Source organism: Tenrec ecaudatus, chromosome 10 (genome assembly GCF_050624435.1).
Source record: "Tenrec ecaudatus isolate mTenEca1 chromosome 10, mTenEca1.hap1, whole genome shotgun sequence".
Lineage (NCBI taxonomy): Eukaryota > Metazoa > Chordata > Mammalia > Afrosoricida > Tenrecidae > Tenrec > Tenrec ecaudatus.
Genome location: NC_134539.1, coordinates 33,811,430 through 33,824,134, shown reverse-complemented (window position 1 = coordinate 33,824,134; position 12,705 = coordinate 33,811,430). Strand labels below are relative to the sequence as shown.

The following is a 12,705-nucleotide window of genomic DNA, read 5'->3' as shown; positions in this document are numbered from 1 at the left end:
CGCTTAACCACTAAGTCGCCAGGGCTCCCTCACGGGTCCACACTGTCTACTAAATAAAGGCACAGCTCTTCAGCGTGGTGTTTCAGGACTGTCATAGTCTGATCAAACTGCCTTTCCAGGGCTCAATCTCATCCCACAGGAGTTTCTCCTGCAAGCTTCTCCCCGGGTTTTCATCTGGGAGCACTGCAGATCTGACCCCACACCCCACCCGTGGGGCGGCCTTCTTTCTCCTGTCTCAGTACTGTGCTCTCAGCTAGCGGTGGCGTCCTGGGCCACTTGCTCGCACAGAACTCAGCAAATCACACCCAGACAGCCCCACCCCACCCCCACCCCCGTCTCCAGTGGCAGGCAGCACACCAGTAGTCTGTTTACTTCCCAGGCTGTTTACTTCCCGACAGGCCCTGCGAGAGGCCGGTCAGGCCCCCTGCCCCCGTCTCTTTCTGGCTCTGGGCCAGCCCGGCCCCTCTGGGGAGATGGTAGATTGAAGCCCCCTTCTGGGTTGCCTAGGCAACAGTGCTGTCTGAGTGCCCCGGAGCCAGGCAGCTGTGGCTGCAGGGGAGGGAGGGCCTAGGGAAGCCGGATGGGGCGGGGAGGGCTGGGGGGCGTGGAGGCGGTGTCTGGGAGGGAGGCCAGGGGAAAGACCCCAGGAGGTCCTTTGCCAGTGGCTCTAGTATGAGAGATGCAATGGAGAACTGGAGACCGCAGGCGCCGCACACGCAGCATTAGAAAGCCACACGCAAGACTTGAAACTGCGAGGGAAAGACTTTATTCAGGGGATTCTATGGGGAGCTCAGCACCGTGGGTCCTTTGAGTCCAAACTCCATTCATATCTAGGCGTTAACGTCTTTTGATGGCATGAGGGATCAAAAGAGGACAAAACCCAGGCAAGTGTGGACTAGCATTGGCACCCCAAGAGGAAGTCTTTCATAAACTGCCTCGAGAAATACAGAAAGCGAAGACAAAGATGCTCGTGGATGGTAGGGTACAGTCAGCTAGTTACTCCGGGTATTTTAGGAGAATTTGCTGGGCGCTGTGTACATGCAGTGGAGGTACAGAGAGAAATAGGACGTCATACTACTTGCCCTCGAGCGGCCCTCGTTGGTGGCCATTGAGTCGGCGCTGATTCAGAGGCTTCAGGGATGGCAGAGTGAAACGCTGCTTGGTCATGCTTGCTGGGGTTAAACTCATCTGGGTTAGTACAGTGGCACATCTTACTATTAGGTGCTGTCACGACGGTTCCAACTCATAGTGACCTTTTGTACAACTGAACGGAACACTGCCTGGTCCTGCACTTGCCTCACAACGGTTGCTGTGTTTGATTCCAATGCCACTGGATCAATCTATGTCACGGAAGGTCTTCCTCTTTTTTGCTGACCCTTACCCTCCCAAGCACAGGTCCTTCTCCAGGGATACAGAGTATGTCCTTAAATTCAATCATCACCACAAGAATAAACGTCTATAAAAACATCTTTGAACTCTTCCAGGCAATTCTCAGTCCATGTGGTTAGGTGAGGGCTTGGTGGGGAGGGCAGGTATAGGATGCACTCAACCCTAAATGAGTCAGGCCATTTGCATTGCCCTGGCCACAGACTGATTGGGGATGGACGCATACCCAATTTCAGCTAATGAAATTGTGGGGATTTTCCATACGAGTGTTGAGAAGAATACAAGCTTTCTCTCTTGTGCTCGGAGTTGTCATTGCCATTCTGCAAACCCATGGAGTCCAGGATAAAACCAACACAGACGGTGCGACCAGCTTGGAGTTGGTGAGATTACTTGAAGGCCTTAGTTAAGCCATGCCAGAATCATCCCAGACTACAGGTGAAATGAGCCACAAAAGTCTATCTTTTTGTTACGGTGTCCACTGCTTTTTATCTGCAGCAGTCTATATGACGGAGTAGAATTGCCCTCAGGAAATTCTGCTTTTCATATGTATTTAATAATTTATTTAGTTTATATCTTGACCAATTTTATCTTATCTCAAGAATGCAAAGTTGAAAAAAAAGAATGGAAAGTTGATGAAGCATTATGAGTTACCAGTTGCTACTGACTTGACTAACTCACGGTTACCCTATATACGGCCGGCTGAGTCGCCAATTAATGCCCCCTTGGGATGTTTTCAGTGACTGACTGTTTGGAAGTAGAGCATCCCATGTTTCTTCTGAAGACCCTGCCACTAGGAGAACTGGAACTATCACCTAAGAGACAAACCATTTATGCCACCCAGGGATTCAAAAAGTGTGGAACAAGGAATCACTTCTACAACACACACCAGAAGGAATTCTGTTCAGGCCCAGGGAAGAGAGCTTATCTGAATGCAAACAGGTCAAACTGCTTTTATTCCCCCATGCCCTTGAAGAAACCATCAAAGTCATTTCTACTGTTGCTGGGAGACACTTTTTACCAGAGAACAAAGAAAAAAAATTTTAATAGTTCTCTAGTGAAAAAACACACAGCAAGACTTAATAAGACCTTGGAAATCCCCTAAATATGGGCTCGATAATCTAGGAGTGCATAGCTCCTGGGCTTCCTGTACCATGGACTACGGTGGGTAAAAAAACTCCTTCTCGGGTGCCTGCCTGGCGAACCTGTTAGGGAAGATGACTTTGGATTCTGAGGACTACCCCAAAATGTCCTCAGGTAAAAGTGACACCAAATTGAAATCCATTTTATAGAGCCCTCTTAGCTAAATTTTACACAAGACAAAGACAAATCCTTGGACTGAGGGAGCCCATTAGCATGAAACAAGTCATACTGGTGCCTCTAAATTCTATGTTTTTTAAAGTGGTTATTATATCCAATTCAAAACCAAAGCAAATTTGTTGCTACAGAATCCAACTCATAGTGACCTTGTAGGACAAAGTGGACCGGTCCCACAGGGTCCCCAAGTCTACCTTTATGGAAGCAGGCAGTCACAGTTTTCTCCTGTAGAGCCACCTGTGTGTTCCAACTGCTGATCTTTTGGTGAATAGCTGTGGGCTTTAACTACTGGGCCAATGAGGGCCCTTTTCATTTCAAGAGATTCTGGGGAACATACATACACACACACAAGAAATCTTTTAACTTCATTAAAGCAATCTCTCCATTTCCGATGTGGAATATACTAATTATTCCTGTGCACAGAATGCTCACAGCCAATAAACTACTTTCGAGTACTTGTTGAGCCTATCAATTGAGGTCTGTCTCCAAACCTGTTAATGTTAGTTGTATTTATATGGAATACAACTATGGAAACACAAGAGTGCTTGGTCCTATGAAAACTGATAAATACTTTTGAAAGGTATTAAATGAGCCAATAAAGTCTGAGTATTTCAAAATTGCTTTTGGATTATGTATGGGTAAACATACTGTTAAAAATAAAATAATACAACAGGGGTGGGTTGTATATTTAGCTTTGGAAGGGTCTTGATGTGTTTCCCTTTCTACGGAAACCAATCTGGAAATAGTGGATGATTCAGATCGGGTGAAAAAGAAACCATTAGTGGTCCTACAATACTCATTGTTTTCTTCTTTCTTACAATTATAACAACTCCTGACTCTTACTGGAAATAAAGCCACCCAGAATAAAGACTACATTTCCCAGCTTCCTGACTTGGTAACTGTTAGATCCTGCCTTAAATAGGAAGGTCATGGCTTCCTTTTTATCTTTATTCTCCTTCCTTCTTAGAATACAAACTTGATGATTTCCAAGGTCAGGCCAAGGGATGAGAAAGACAATGTAGAGTAGTTCAACTACCCTTAATGCTATAAATCAGGAGCAACAATCCCTTCTACTCACATTCCCATTAGTCAGATGTTACTTCCATGGGCCCAGCCTAACTGCAAGGCAAGCTGAGAAAAGTAGACTTCTGGCCCCACCCCGAAGGAAGAGGAATTGGTGTGTTGAATGAACATGGCTTTATCCATGCCACATCACTCCTATTTTGAATCCATCAAGATCTTTTCAGTAAGTTCTATCAATGCAATTAAGATGACATTTGTGCTTTTGGACTTGTTTTGCATTTTGTTTCAATGCTGAATTTACAGACAATATATTGCTTGCCTTTCTAAACATGCTTTTCAAAAAACAATAAATAGCTTCTGGTGTTCATGCCCTTGTGTAGTCCCTGCCCAGTGGGTGCGCACTCACCTGTGACTCAGGTTTGGACCAATGAAAGGTGCTGACTGTGACACTGTGTGGTGTCCAAGTCTGAATTTAAGAAATCTTGCTGCTTCTGCCAGGGAGTCTTGCTATGAGGACTGCCAGTCACTCTGTAAGAAGTCTGTTGACATTGAGACCATCACACTGTGAAGAAGGCCAGATCAAGCATGTGGAAAGAGATCCTCGCCAGGCCCTGTTTCAAACATCTCAATTGACATGCCAGACATGTGATGAAGTCATCTTGGAAGTGTCACCCAGATAAGTATCAGATAATTTCAGCCTTAGTCACTGTCTGAATGACATCTCAGGAGAGATCCCAAGTGAAAGCCACCCAACTGAGCCCAGTCAACCTATAAAAACAATACATTATTGTTTTAAGGCACTAAACATTAGTGTGGCATTTACACAGCAACAGATAATTGGTCTTTTGTAGATAAAAGTGGAGTATTACAAGAAAAGAGAGGTGGCCTTTCATGTTAGAAGCCATAAAGAGATCACAGAGGGTGAAAATTGAGAAGAAGAAACATTGTATTTAGCAATTGAGAAGCCACTATTGTCCTTCAGCACACAATTTCAAGAAAGTGGAAGCAGAAAGCAAATTGGAAACGTTTGCAGAGCAAATGAGTGGTGGGCAATAGATACAATGGTAAAGTGGGCTTTTCTTTCTTGTTTTTTTAAAAGGCTTAATACTCACTGATGATTCTGTCCTAAATCAATTATCTCATTGGAGATTACAAAATGATGCTTTTCTATCAATCCTTCCACATTTAGTAGCTAACATTCTTCTGTAAAGAAGGGTTTTCCCTCATCAATTGGGGATGAACCTAATTTCTTCCTAAAAAGGCAGGTTAAATGCTTCATTCTTTCTCTTTAATTACCAGTTTCCTGAGAAAGAAGTTGATGAAATAGTACTTCCAATGATGGCAAATTAGTTTTTCTACTTTCTCTCTTTGAGTACCATTATGGATTCATGTATGGACACGTGTATCACACTTATTCAATGTATTACGATCAATTACAGACTAAATTAGTCTTTAAGAAACGCAGTGGAGGACTAAGAATGTGATAGGAAAATTTGTGGAAGAATACAATGGTTAAATACACAGACACACACAAACACACACAAGTATAATAGATCCAATTCTGCTACTGGATAGATAACCCAAAGGAATTCTCGTCAGGAGCTTATATGAAGTTATTTACGGCAGTTTTGTGTTTGGTTGTGGGGAGGTGGAAGTAATTGATTGTTCTACATTTTCTTTTTTGTGTGTGTGACTGTTCTACATTTTCAGAAAGGAGCCCTGGTGGCACTGTTGGGTGAGTGCTGAACTGCTAACTGCAAGGTCAGTGGTTCAAATCCACCAGTGGCTCTGCAGGAGAATGACGAGGCTACCTGCTTCTGTTAAGATTTACAGCCTCAGAGAGTATTTGTATAGGGTTGTTAGGCTGGAGCCCTGGTGGTGTAATAGTTATACATTGAGCTGTAATCCCAGTTCAAAACTCCCAGAGAGAAAGACTGGGCTTTCTACTCCCGTAAACACTATCTCTAAACCCACAGGGGTTCACAATGAGTCAGCGGTAAGAGAGGGTCATTAGGAGTCAGAATTTACTTGCTGGCAATGGGTGGTGTACGAGTGGGTGGTGGTTCTCGTTCTGTTGTCTATTGGATGGCACCTAACCAACCACCGCAAGCAATAATATGTGCATCTATATAAGATATATGGGTTAGGTAGTCTTGACAGGGACAGCGGGGTTGTCCCCCCCCAGGCAGGCACAGGCCCCCTACAGGAGGTTGGGCAAGGCAAATGAGGCAAGCATTAGCCACCCATAAAGACTTTACCTGGGCATGCTCAAAGGCAGGCCCCGAGACAGATGGGTGTTACACCTGGGCGGCCCAAACTAGGCCCAGGCTCATGACCTCACCTAGGTGGGCTTAATTCAGCCAATGGGGTCAACCAATACCATCAACCACGCCTCCCCAGTTTTAAATTCAGCGGTAAGGCCGGTCTCCTTTTACTTTGCTCACAGAGAGGATTCTCATGTTGTTGTTACCCTGCTGCTGTGTCTGCTCAGCAGTGCAGCGGTCTCCCTGGCCTCGGGTCACCACGTGTGGGTGCGCAGTCCCTTGAGGTTGCCCGTGTTCCATTGTGGGCCCCAGCGCAGCTTCCTCGCGGTTTGGCACGCTTCCCTGAAATAGCGTGTTACCTTTTGAGACTATAAAACCTGTAACTATTCCCATCCTTTATAAAACCCCACTTGGGATCACAAACCAGGCTTCGGCATGAATTCTTTCTCGTGTGTAGTCAAGAACCGAGGTATTACCCACCCGAGAAACCTCACATGTATGTGTGTATATATCACACATTTGCCAATTTGACATCTTCACCTGCACTATGTACTGACACCAATTACAGTAATCATGTTGTACCAAAATTTGCCAAATTTTCCATCCAAACCAAAGAGAAACTCAATGCTTTTTAGGCCATGACTCCCCCTTCTCCTTACCTGGTGACTAATAAACTTTGGTTTCCATTTGCTTGTTCTAACTACTTCCCACGAGAGAGGCATAAAACATTTCTCCTTGTGATTGACTTTCTTCTCTCAGGATAACGTCTTCAAGTTTACCCACAATGTGGCATGTGTCAGGACTCTTTCTTTCTTTCTCTGCAACACACCAAATCTTACAAAAAAAGAAAAATACAACACGCTTCTGTGAGGCAAAGAAAGAAGGGGGGGGCGGATCTCACAATATGATTTCTATGGACAAAAGACAGATGCATCGAAAACAATAACACCAAACACACTGCCATCACGGTTCTCACTCCTAGCGACCATCGGACAGGGTGGGTTTCTGAGGCTGCCCATCCTGACGGAAGAAAAGGGTCAGCATTTTCCCTCGAAGCGGTTAGCAGCCCAACATGGAACGCACTATATCACCAGGGCTCCTTAAAAGAATGGTGCACGCAATAAATGAACACCTAGAAACCAGCGGGCATAAGCCAGCGGGCATAAACCAGCGGGCATAAACCAGCGGGCATAAACCAGCGGGCATATACCAGCGGGCATATACCAGCGGGCATAAACCAGCGGGCATATACCAGCGGGCATAAACCAGCGGGCATAAACCAGCGGGCATATACCAGCGGGCATAAACCAGCGGGCATATACCAGCGGGCATAAACCAGCGGGCATATACCAGCGGGCATAAACCAGCGGGCATATACCAGCGGGCATAAACCAGCGGGCATAAACCAGCGGGCATATACCAGTGGGCATATACCAGCGGGCATAAACCAGCGGGCATAAACCAGCGGGCATAAACCAGCGGGCATATACCAGCGGGCATAAACCAGCGGGCATAAACCAGCGGGCATATACCAGCGGGCATATACTACACAGACGGGAATGACTGCGGATGGTGGGAAGGATGAGATCAGAGAAGGAAGACAAGAATAAGTAAATGAGTAAATAAATTCAACGAGAAGGCCCTTGCCTGGACCAATGATAATAACTCACCATTAAGTCAGAAATAAGATTACTTTAATCCTCAATATTTGGGTAAAAATATATGTGATTAAATACACAACTAGCTACAGTCTTTGTTGAAAGGAAGGAAAAGCTAAAGATATTGATCTGGCAATTGTCCTTTTAGGAGTGTAATTGGAGGGAATAGACAGAAATTCATGTTTACTTTTGCTTTAATGGTGAGAAAAATGGTCAGCCAGTGTTCTTTGTCCCTTACTCCCATCTTGCAACCTATGGATCCTAGGTGTGTCAGGGAATTCTGAGAGAGGTCTAATGTGTTTATACTCTGTGAGCAAGGATGATCTTGGTGATTTCATTCATTTTCTTCCAGTCCAGTCCTATTTGGGACTGCCATTTGACCCTTGGGTGGAGCTGCCTTCCTTGGGTTCCATCTTGTAAGATGAGCACTCTGGCCTCTCCGTTGCTGACAGAGTCCCAGTTGCTAAGGTTACCTGTTATCCTGTAACATAGCTAACACTGTCTTGCTTCTGCTGTAGGGAACAAGAGAGACCCTCAAGCCCAAATATAATTCATAGTGACACATTTGTTAAGTTTTAAACTGGACAAAGACAAGACAGAAACAATTCATCTGGCCAAGGGAGACCATTAGCACAAAGGCATAATGACATCCAGGGATCTACAGAAAACTGATTACATAAATAGGTCATGAGAATCCAAGGGGAACTGTCACAAATGTATGCCTGGTTGCTGATCAATACATTACAATTGTAGGCTAGACTACATATAAGTGGGAATGGGACCATGGGACCGTGATGGAACACAGACATTCTAGTAGATGGAAGAGTTTACAAGGCTGTTTCAGGGCCCTTTGACCAAGGCAGTGAGGTGGGAACTCAAAACCATCCCAACTGACTTAATACTCCAAATTCCAACAAGGACATATTCAAGGAAGTTCACAAATGTTAGGCTGTCCTTCCCTGGACTGGCTAGGGGAGTGGTGGCAAGCCATTTTCATTCTGCGTGAGGGCCAGTTAAGTCACATTGTTGGTTAAGTGGTCAGAAAGAATTCAATGATGGCTGAATTTACGTGCAGGCTCAAAAATGGATTTCAGGCTTCCACTGTAAACTGTTGGTTTCTGCGCTCAGAATGTAAGCTCTAATATACTCTCCTTTGGGTTTTAGAAGTCAGTCACTGTCTTTGAATTCTTCATGAAATAACTCTTAGGGTATTTTCTGATAGCCTTCCTTCCTACTCCTTCCAGTGTGCAGCCAAACTGGGAGAAAAATTCAAGTCACAGTCATGCAGAGCTTAAAAGTGAAATGGGCAATCAACTATCCTTTTTCCTTTGTAAATCTTTGAAAGTAATCTCAGAAGGACATTAGCAATTGTATAATAATGACTTTTTTTTTTTTTAGGCCTGTCCCAGGAAGGGACAATTTAATCACAGCTATAGTTTTTTGTTCCTTGTTTTATATTCTGTCTTCAGGGAAAGCCAAAACCCTTTCTTATCCTGATGGTCTCTTACTTCCCTCCACAGGTTTGCACTGTTGATTCCACTACTCTGACTACTCCGCTATTTCTCTATTCCTACCATCTTATCTCAGTTTGGATTACTTTCATCTCTTTTCTTAATAGCTTTTTAATGGCTTTTCTTGCTTCTCTTTGTTCTCTGCATTCCATTCCAGCAGTCAGTCTCCCAAATCTCAATCTTATGTCATACCCTCACCGACCATTCAATGACAACAACCAATCAAACTCACTACCATGGAGGGGATTCTGACCCATAAAGAATAGATAGAATTGCATCTTGTGGGTTTCTGAGACTGTATTTTAAAAAATTTAACCCCCCCCCTTTTCCCAAGACTGTTTACTTGAGTAGAAAACATCATCTTTCTTCCTAGGAATGGCTGGTGGTTACCTAATGGCCTAATTAGTGGCCCAATCAGTTAGCCACTACACCACCAGAGCTATCTTTATAAGGTTAAGTTCAAATATCTTTTTGTGATTTGCTTGCTTTATACCCCTGCAGTCTGACCCCACCTTATAACCATTCACTCAGTGCTCCTGCCCTATTAAGTGGTTGACTAAACATGCTGTTTTTTCCTGATCATTGCTGAAGATGGACATTTTGAGAGACAAAGGCATATCCCATAAGGACCCAGTCTCTTCATTCTCTTGCATTCCTTAATTGACCCAGGGTCTCACCTGGCCCTCTCCTTTTTGTTTCCTCCTGGCCAGTAAAGCAGTAGGGTGGGCAGGGCTCTTTGGTTACAGGATCAAACTACACACTGGTCCCTTCTAAGGCTGGTTGGGTGGGGCATTTGATCAAACTGGAGTTGGGGAGCATGAAGTTGGGGTCCAGAGTAGAAAAAGATTGGATTTTAATCAAGGCTCACGAGACCTATAAAATCAAGGAGTCCACTCTAGTTTGGGCATTGGGACCAAAGTCCAGATTAGTAATATGTTATCTGCTTCCTCTGTAGCCCAAAAATCAAGGTTGGGATCTGGGAAACCCTGGGTCCTTTGGCAAAAACCAATTCACATCTTTCTAATTCAATTTTCTTCTTCAACATGCTCATTGCGAAAAGATCCCACTCATCCTGTAGTTAAGATCTAGGGATAGTTCAATATCTTCTGAGGTGACTAAGCTCTTTGGAGGCCTGAATTCCACTTTGCTCATCACTCTGTCTCCCAGTGCCAGCATTGCTGATGACCTGTGAATGAATGATCATACAACCACTAAGTGGCAGGGTGGGATTTCAGATGCTTGTTGCCAAAGATTCATCCATGCACTTTGTGTGGGTAGAAAGAACCGCTGTCTTCAGTTGGGGGCTGCATGAGGGGAAAGGCGGAGGATAGTCCTATTCAGGGGAAAAAATGGAAATAATTAAGTTAGCAGTTAACTGACCCCTAACTCACACGCCTGTACTTACAGTCTTAACAACTGCCTGCGTTTCTATTGATTCTCTTCTGCTTTGATTCCAGAGTCTGAAAGAAACATGAGTCTGCGGTATCCAGGAAGGTGTGTAGCCCTGTTGGTCCTGAATCCCCAGAATTCTTCCCGCGGCGGAAACCTGTCAGCACAACTCAAAGCCTTTCTCACCGCACAGCCTCGCGCTCTGGCTCTTGTTAGCTGAGGCCTAGTTGGGCTCGAAGCCTTCCAACAAGGGTACTGAAAGTAGGCAGCGAGTGGGGGAGCGGCCAGGCTGGTTGACGTCTGCAGAATTCTTGGTAAGCCTCTGGGCGCAGGGAGGCAGTTCATCTTAATCTAGTTCGTCTCTGCCTTTCCCAACCTTCCTGGGCTCGTGAGGACTGCGTCACTGCGGAAACACGGCCTGGGGAGAGAAAGGAGAGTTTCCTTCTGAAGTAGCTCAAAGGGAGAAACTTTGAGGAAGCAGCCGAGTTGGCGAGGAGATCGTGGCTGCAGTGTGGGGGGAAGGGGCCGGGGAGCACCCGGGCCGCAGGCACCTCGCGAAGGGCCCCGGCCCCGGCGCTGGGCGCAGTCGAGCACCGAGTCCCAGGCACGGTCCGGGCCTGGGCCGCGAGAGGCCCGGCCCCGGAGGCCCTCGCTGCACCCAGGGGCGGGGCAGCCCTGGAGCCCGACGGCCCCGGCGGGCTGCCCGCCCGCGTCCTCCCCGCCCGGGCGAGCAGCCGTGCCTGAGGATGCCCCGCGGCGCCGCCCTCCCTGCCCGGGAGCCGCGGCCCGGGAGCCCGCCACCCATTGGCGGCGGCGGCGCGACGTCCCCGCCCCCTCCGCGTCCCCGCCCCCTCCGCCGCCGCCGCCGCCGCCGCTTCCCGGCTCCGCCTCCTCCCCCTCTGGGAGCCGCCTCCGCCGCCGCCGCCGCCGCCGCCGCTGCCACACTCGCCGGTCGGGGCCCAGCCTGCGCCCGTCGCGCCGGGGTCGAGTCGCAGCCGGAGCCGCTGCCCGCGGCCCCGCCATGAGCGGAAGCGCCGCCGCCGCGGTCGCCGCCGCCTCAGCAGCCGCCGCCGCCGCCGCCGCGCACTTCCAGCCTCAGTCGTCGTCTCCCAGGCCGGGCCCCGCCGAGCCCGGGCCCCCGCGCCGCCCGCGACCCCCGCCGGCCCGGCCCGAGCCCGCCGCCGGCGGCCGCCTCAGCCCGCCGGGCCACGGGCCTCTCCGGGCCGCCGCGCAGGGTGGCGGCGCCTGCGGCCGAGCCCCGGGAGCAGGTACGGGGTCGAGGAGCGGGCCGGGCGGGGAGGGGCGTGGGTCGGTCCCGGGGGTGGGGGAGACCTGCAAGCAGGAGGTCCAGGCGACCAGCCCGGAGGAGGGGGCGGAGCGAAGTCCCGGGCAGCTTTGTCCGGCCCCGGAGCCCCTGCGAGCCCCGCGACCGTGCGGCGGCGAGCGGCGGCTCACAAAGCGCGTACCCCCCGGTGGGGATCCCCCTCCCCCGGGTGGGCAGGGCAGTACTTCTTCGGTCTCTGCTGGGCGGAGGAGGAAACTGAGGCTTAGAGGGGGAAGTGACTTGCCCAAGGTCACATAGCCGGTGAGAATTGGAGCCTGGCTGAGCCCCAGGGCCACCCTGGACCGACGCTTGCCGGGAGCAGAGGAGCCTGGGAGGATGCAGAGCCCCCAGCCCCCGAAAACCGGGAGAGATTGATCCTGGAAGAAGGGCGCTAGGCCCTGGCCCCCGGCACACCCACCTAAGCCTTTTTGGGCTTGCGAGTGGGAGGGAGGAGTTGGGGGCCGTTGGGGGAGCGTGGTGGTGCCCGGGAGAGCTGGGTTGGGAGAGCCGCAGAGGGAGAGACCGGCTGAGGGGTGTGTGTGCGTGGAGAGGGAGAGCTTGAGTGTGTGTGGGCAGAGCTTCGGAAACTTCTGCTCGTGGTGGGGACCGTTGGGTCTCTGCCAGGCCACCTTCCCCACCGCTGCACGGACTGAACCAGTTGCCTTGGAATTCGTGGAGAGAGGCCTGCCTGCTTTTGGGGAAGGCCAGTAATAGCCCGAATTTCGTTCATGCCAAGTGCACACATGGTCCTGGTAAAGGCATTTGTGCCGCCGAAGGCCGTCTGAGGCTTTTTCAGGTTGTCTGTACCGACCACACTTGGAGGACAACTCCCAGAG

At 48.8% G+C, this 12,705-nt stretch overlaps 1 protein-coding gene and 1 long non-coding RNA gene across 5 annotated transcripts in view; one reads left to right on the top strand and one right to left on the bottom strand.

Annotated features, from left to right (window-relative positions):
* Positions 1–769: 769 nt before the first annotated feature.
* LOC142459029 (uncharacterized) lies at positions 770–11,308 on the bottom strand. The gene is made up of 3 exons (XR_012786436.1): positions 10,562–11,308; positions 6,647–6,821; positions 770–6,329 (listed from the first exon to the last, which is right to left on the bottom strand). It is a non-coding gene; the product is annotated as an uncharacterized LOC142459029 (long non-coding RNA).
* Positions 11,309–11,715: 407 nt separating this feature from the next.
* Positions 11,716–12,705, top strand: part of RNF38 (ring finger protein 38) — a 107,382-nt gene continuing 106,392 nt past the window's right edge. For all 4 annotated transcript variants that reach the window (XM_075560153.1, XM_075560152.1, XM_075560151.1 and 1 more), the window contains exon 1: positions 11,716–11,813. The gene's annotated coding sequence lies outside the window, so the exon portion shown is untranslated. The remainder of the gene's footprint in view (positions 11,814–12,705) is intronic.